Source organism: Enhydra lutris, unplaced genomic scaffold, assembly GCF_002288905.1.
Source record: "Enhydra lutris kenyoni isolate GAN:26980312 unplaced genomic scaffold, ASM228890v2 scaffoldscaffold112, whole genome shotgun sequence".
Lineage (NCBI taxonomy): Eukaryota > Metazoa > Chordata > Mammalia > Carnivora > Mustelidae > Enhydra > Enhydra lutris.
In genome coordinates this window covers 703,347-709,677 of record NW_019154196.1, presented here as the reverse complement: position 1 = coordinate 709,677, position 6,331 = coordinate 703,347, and positions in this window count along the sequence as shown.

Here is a 6,331-nt window from a genome sequence, read left to right as displayed (position 1 = left end):
TTCAGGGGTACAAGTCTGTGATTCATCAGTCTTACACAACACACAGCACTTACTGCAACACATATCCTCCCCAATGTCCATCATTCAGTCTCCACATTCGACCACTGCCCTCCCATCTAACAACCCTCAGTTTGTTTCCTGAGATTAAGAGTCTCTTATACTTTGTCTCCCTCTCTGATTTTGTCTCGATCCATTTATTTCCTCTCTTCCTCTTTGAACCTCTGCCTTGTTTCTTAAATTCTACATATCAGTGAGATTATATGATAATTATCTTTCTCTGATTGACTTATTTCACCTAGCACAATATCCTGTAGTTCCATCCATGTTATTGTAAATTGCAAGATTTCATTTTTATGGCTGTGTAACATGCCATTGTAGTTTTATTTTGCGTGTGTGTGTGTGTGTGTGTAATCACATCTTCTTTATCCATTCATCTGTTGATGGACATCTGAGCTCTTTCCACAGTTTGGCTATTGTGGACATTGCTGTTATAAACATTGGGAAGAAGATGTCCCTTTGGATCACTACATATTTGGGGTAAATACTCAGTCAGGCAATTGTTGGGTGATAGGGTAGCTCTTTTTTCAACTTTTTGAGGAACCTCCATGTTGTGTCCCAAAGAGGCTGCACCATCTTGCATTCCCACCAACAGGGTAGGCGGATTCCCCTTTCTCCACATCCTGGACAACATTTGTCATTTCCTGACTTAATTTTACCATTCTGACTGGTATGAGGTCATATCCCATTGTGGTCTTGATTTGTGTTTCCTTGACGCCAAGTGATATTGAGCACTTTTTCATTTGTCTGTTGCTTTTTGGATGTCTTCTTTGCAGAAATGTCTGTTTATGTCTTCTGCTCATTTCTTGATTGGATTATTTGTTCCATGAAACTTACTGAGTTTCATAAATTCTTTATATATTTCAGATACTAACCCTTAATTTGTGAATATCTTCTCCCATTCTGTCAGTTGTCTTTCGGTTTTGTTGACTGTTTCCTTTGCTGTGCAAAAGATTTTTTTATCTTGATGAAGTCTCAGTAGATCATTTTTGCCTTTGTTTCCCTTGCATTTGGAGACTGTCTAGTAAGAAGTGGCTGTGGCTGAAGTCAAAGAGGTTGCTGCCTATGTTCTCCTCAAGGATTTTGATGGATTCCTGTCTCATATTTAGGTCTATCATCCAGTTTGACCCTATTTTTGTGTGTCGTGCAAAGAAATGGTCCAGTTTCATTCTTCTGTATGTGGATGTCCAATTTTCCCAACCAAAAAAACTCTATCTTGAACAAGAACAACAACAACAAAAATCACTTTAAAAGTTTTTAGAATAATTAGTTTCTTTTTAGGTAATGTGTCTAAAATACAATTTCCACAATCTTTACTAATAAAAGTTTACAAGTTTTATGTAGCTGCTAAAGTTATTTATCAAATTATATGCAACACCTAATACTTGGAATTTGTGTTTCAAATTTCCTGCATCTAGTTAAAAACTGAAATGGAAGAGCTACAAGCACTCAAATGCACTTGCTTACAAGTATCAAATAAGTAGCTGCTCTAAAATAGTTTAACATTTTCAATTTTTTAATTTATTCATGTGTTTTTGATAGTGATATCTCCAGCCAGAGGAACCACTTCTATCCCATGGTAACAAGGTTTCAGGTTTCTACATCCTTTAGAGCACATTAAAGACCATTATTGGAATTCTTCATCCTAATTCAGAATTAATATTATTGTTCATTGGATAGAAAATATTCCATTATTTTCATAAAATTTCTGCTTTCTTAAATGTGTTCAAAAATAACATTTGAAGAAACATAATGAACAAAACAATTTTCTCAGGATGGCTAAAGAGTTAAGCTTCTTAAACATAATCAGATACATTAAAATTAACATTTAACATAGTTTTGATTGGCTTTCCCCTCTTAGGTTATTATTTGTAAACATACAATTAATTTATTGTACCTGACTGAAACTGAGTTTCAAAAATGAAAACCTCTAATAATATGGTTAAAAAGCTTTGAGTTGTGTAATTTGAACTTCTATTTTAGTGAGAAAATCAGGTCGCAGCATGTTTTGTTTTGTTTCTTTTTTTTTTAATTCAGTGAGCTAATTTAAGCTAATTCAATAGCTAATTTAAGATCTTACCAGTTCAATGCTTGGAGACTGGGTTATATTCTATAGGATAGATATGTCCCCAATTCCAAAATAAATTACCTATTAATTAGCTTAATGATGTCATTGTTGAATCTTGATAGTGATTATTTGAAAAAAAATAGTGTCTGCTACAAATATCTTTACATACATGATTACTTTGGTAGGACAAATAATCAATGATTTTTAAATTTTGTTACAAAGTATTAAATTACAAACTATATAGTTCTAGACTAATTTAGCGCCCACAATCTGTGAAGAAAGAGGACAAACATCTTCATTGTGCTGAAGAATCTCTATCCTCACCCTCATGCATGTTTGTTCTGTGACCAGAAGGGGATAATTTTCCCTCAGCCTTCTGGATGGTTTGCCAATGAGAGGCCCCAAGCAAATGATTAAAGGTTAGAAGATATAGATCTTTGTATTTATACCCTCAACATTGTCTGTTAGGCTGAGACTATTAATGGCCAAGATCCTCCCCTCTGAGGCTCTGCCCTCACCTGTGGTCATCCTTCCAGCAGTTTTAGCTGCTGTGGAACCTGATAACCACTGCTACTCCCCTTGTCCCTTGGGAGCGAGGCTGGCAAAAGCTTCCTTTTTTTTTTTTTTTTTGGTGACTTTTGGTCATTCTCCAAGACTTGGTAAAAATCCTTAAGCCTGTCTACCTCTTTTCTGCATTAATCCCAACGTAATCATCCACGAATATTGGCTACACTTTACAGATATTTGCCAATATAACCATTTTCATCTAGATTACATATTTAGGGTTATAGTTTACTGATTAAGTTTATTTAACATCTTTCCATATGGTCATTACTCCAAGTATTTTTTAATTCAATTTTATTTTTTCAGTACTCCAAGATTTATTGTTTATGCATCACACCCAATACATGCCCTCCTTAATACCCATCACCAAGGTCACACATCTCCCCCACTACCCTCCCTTCCAAAACCCTCAGTTTGTTTCTCAGAGTCCACAGTCTCTCATGGTTCATCTCCCCCTCCGATTTCCCCCAATTCACTTTTCTTTATCTTAAAAACTGATGTCTTTTACTTTTTGCTACCCCAAAATATTGTAAAATATATAGCACTGTTAATCTCTGTATACATTTAAGTACAATAAGCTAGATTTTTTTTAGGTATGTAGTTATAATTAGAATTAGTTATAGGCCATACACTTCTCAGTTTTATTAGATGCTGCTAAAATGTTTTATAGTTTTACTTTTTCTATTACATATGTGTCCCAGAAGTATTTATAAATATGAGAAGTGAGATGTACTGTTGTATATTTAAGAGCTGAAGAATGCAGTTGGTACAGCCACTTTGGAAAACAGTATGAAGGTTCCTCAAAAATTTAAAAATAGAACTACCCTATGACCCAGCAATTGCACTATTGGGTATTTACCCCAAAGATACAAATGTAGCAAAACGAAGGGGCACATGCAGCCCAATGTTCATAGCAGCAATGTCCACAATAACCAAACTGTTGGAGCTGAGATGCCCTTCCATAGAAGAATGGATAAAGAAGGTGGGGTCCATATATACAATCGAATATAATGCAGCCATCAGAAAAGATGAATACCCACCATTTGCATTGACATGGATGGAACTGGAAGATATTATGCTGAGTGAAATTAGTCAAGCTGAGAAAGACAATTATCATATGGTTTCACTTATATGTGGAACATAAAGGTAACATGGAGCACATTAGGAGAAGTAAGGAAAAAATGAAGTGAGAGAATCAGAGGGAAAGACAAACCTTGAGAGACTATGGACTCTGGGAAACAAACTGAAGGGTTCAGAGGAGAAAGGAATGGGGGATGTGTTAGCTCAGTGATAGGTATTAAGGAGAGGATGTATTGCATGGAGCCCTGTTATGAGCAAACAATGAATCAAAGAACACTACCTCAAAAACTGATGATGTACTGTATGGTGACTAACATAACATAAAAAAAAAAAAATAAAGAGCAAGAAAAACGAAACTGTTACACTCAATAATTTTAGGACATTATGGTTGACATTTAAAGAATATGGTATTTAAAGGTGCCAACCCTCTCGTACAATAAAAAGTCCACATATAATTTTTCAATCTCCCCCAACATTAAGTGCTAATAGCCTATTGTTGATTGGAAGACTTATCAATAACAAATAACAACTATTTTGTATGTTATATATATAATATACAGAATTTTTAAAATAATCTAAATATTTTTTTTCATTTTTAAAATTTTATTTTATTTTTCAGTGTTCCAAGATTCATTGTTTATGACATCACACTCAGTGCATTATTTTTTTAAGATTTTACTCATTTATTTGAGAGAGAGAGACAGAGAGAGAGTGCACACCAGCAGGGGTAGGAGTTGAGAGAGAAAGAGAGGGACAAAAAGACTCCTGAGCATGAAGCCTGACACAGAGCTTGATCCCAGGACCCTGAGATCATGACCTGAGCTGAAGTCAGATCCTTAACTGAATGAGCCACCCAGGCACCCCTAATATACTGTATGCTTACAATAAAGTAAGTGAGATATAAAATTCTATTTCAAAAATTATGAAGAATAGAAAACTCCTTTATAGTATTTTACTGTGCTTATTGATACTGTAAATTTATATCATTGATTTACAAGAAGAATTCTCTTTCAGGACCTACAGCAATATTGTTTTATATGATACAAAACACTGTAGATATTTTATATTTTTTCTAACATCAAACATCAGAAGTGAAAAGATCACTTAAATAGAAATTCATATTTATTTATAGATATAATGTAATATACATTGATAATGAAGAAGCAACAATATAATTGCTTTATAGTTGCCCATTGTAATCAATACTATATCTTTGCAGTAATGAATGAATTGCTATAAAATTTTATGGCATACAATATTTTGGCCATATTCATATTCATAATACAGTATCAGAAACATTGACATATTACAAAAAATATGACTGATCAAGGCTGATATGTCCTTTCTCCAATGATGAGAGAAAGAAATATATACAGTACAATAATGTAATTCTTTTTTTTTCATTTTATTTTTATTTTTTTATTTCTTTTCAGCATAACAATATTGTTACAATATTCATTGTTTTTTGCACCACACCCAGTGCTCCATGCATTCCGTGCCCTAGCTAATACCTATGAGATTGTACCCACAACCTCCCACACCCGCCCCTTCAAGATCCTCAGATTGCTTTTCAGAGTCCATAGACTCTCATGGTTCACCTCCCTTTCCAATTTCCCTCCCTTCTCCTCTCCATCTCCCATGTCCTCCATGTTATTTGTTATGCTCCACAAATAAGTAAAAACATATGATAATAGACTCTCTCTGCTTGATTTATTTCACTCAGCAGAATCTCTTCAGTCCCGTTCAAGCTGCTACAAAAGTTGGCTATTCATCCTTTCTGATAGGGACATAATACTCCAATGTGTATATGGACCACATATTCCTTATGAATTCATCCGTTGAAGGGCATCTTGGTTCTTTCCACAGTTAGGCGATCGTGGCCATTGCTGCTATGAACATTGGGGTACACATGGCCCTTCTTTTCACTACATCTGTATCTTTGGGGTAAATACCCAGTAGTGCAATCACAGAGTCATAGGGAAGCTCTATTTTTAATTTCTTGAGGAATCTCCACACTGTTCTCCAAAGTGGCTGCACCAACCTGCACTCCCACCAACAGTGCAAGAGGGTTCCCCTTTCTCCACATCCTAGCAACACATGTAGTTTGCTGTCGTACTAATTTTGGCCATTCTAAGTGGTGTAAAGTGGTATCTCAATGTGGTTTTCATTTGAATCTCCCTGATGGCTAGTGACGTTGAACATTTTCTCATGTGTCTGATAGCCATTTGTATGTCTTCATTGGAGAAGTGTCTGTTCGTATCTTCTGCCCATTTTTTTAATCTGATTGTTTTTTTTGTGTGTTGAGTTTGAAGAGTTCTTTATAGATCCTGGATATCAACCTTTTGTCTGTACTGTCATTTGCAAATATCTTCTCCCAATCCGTGGGTTGCCTCTTTGTTTTGTTGACTGTTTCCTTTGCTCTGCAGAAGCTTTTGATTTTGATGAAGTCCCAAAAGTTTATTTTGGCTTTTGTTTCCTTTGCCTTTGGAGACATATCTTGAAAGAAGTTGCTGTGGCTGATATTGAAGAGATTACTGCCTATATTCTCCTCTAGGATTCTGA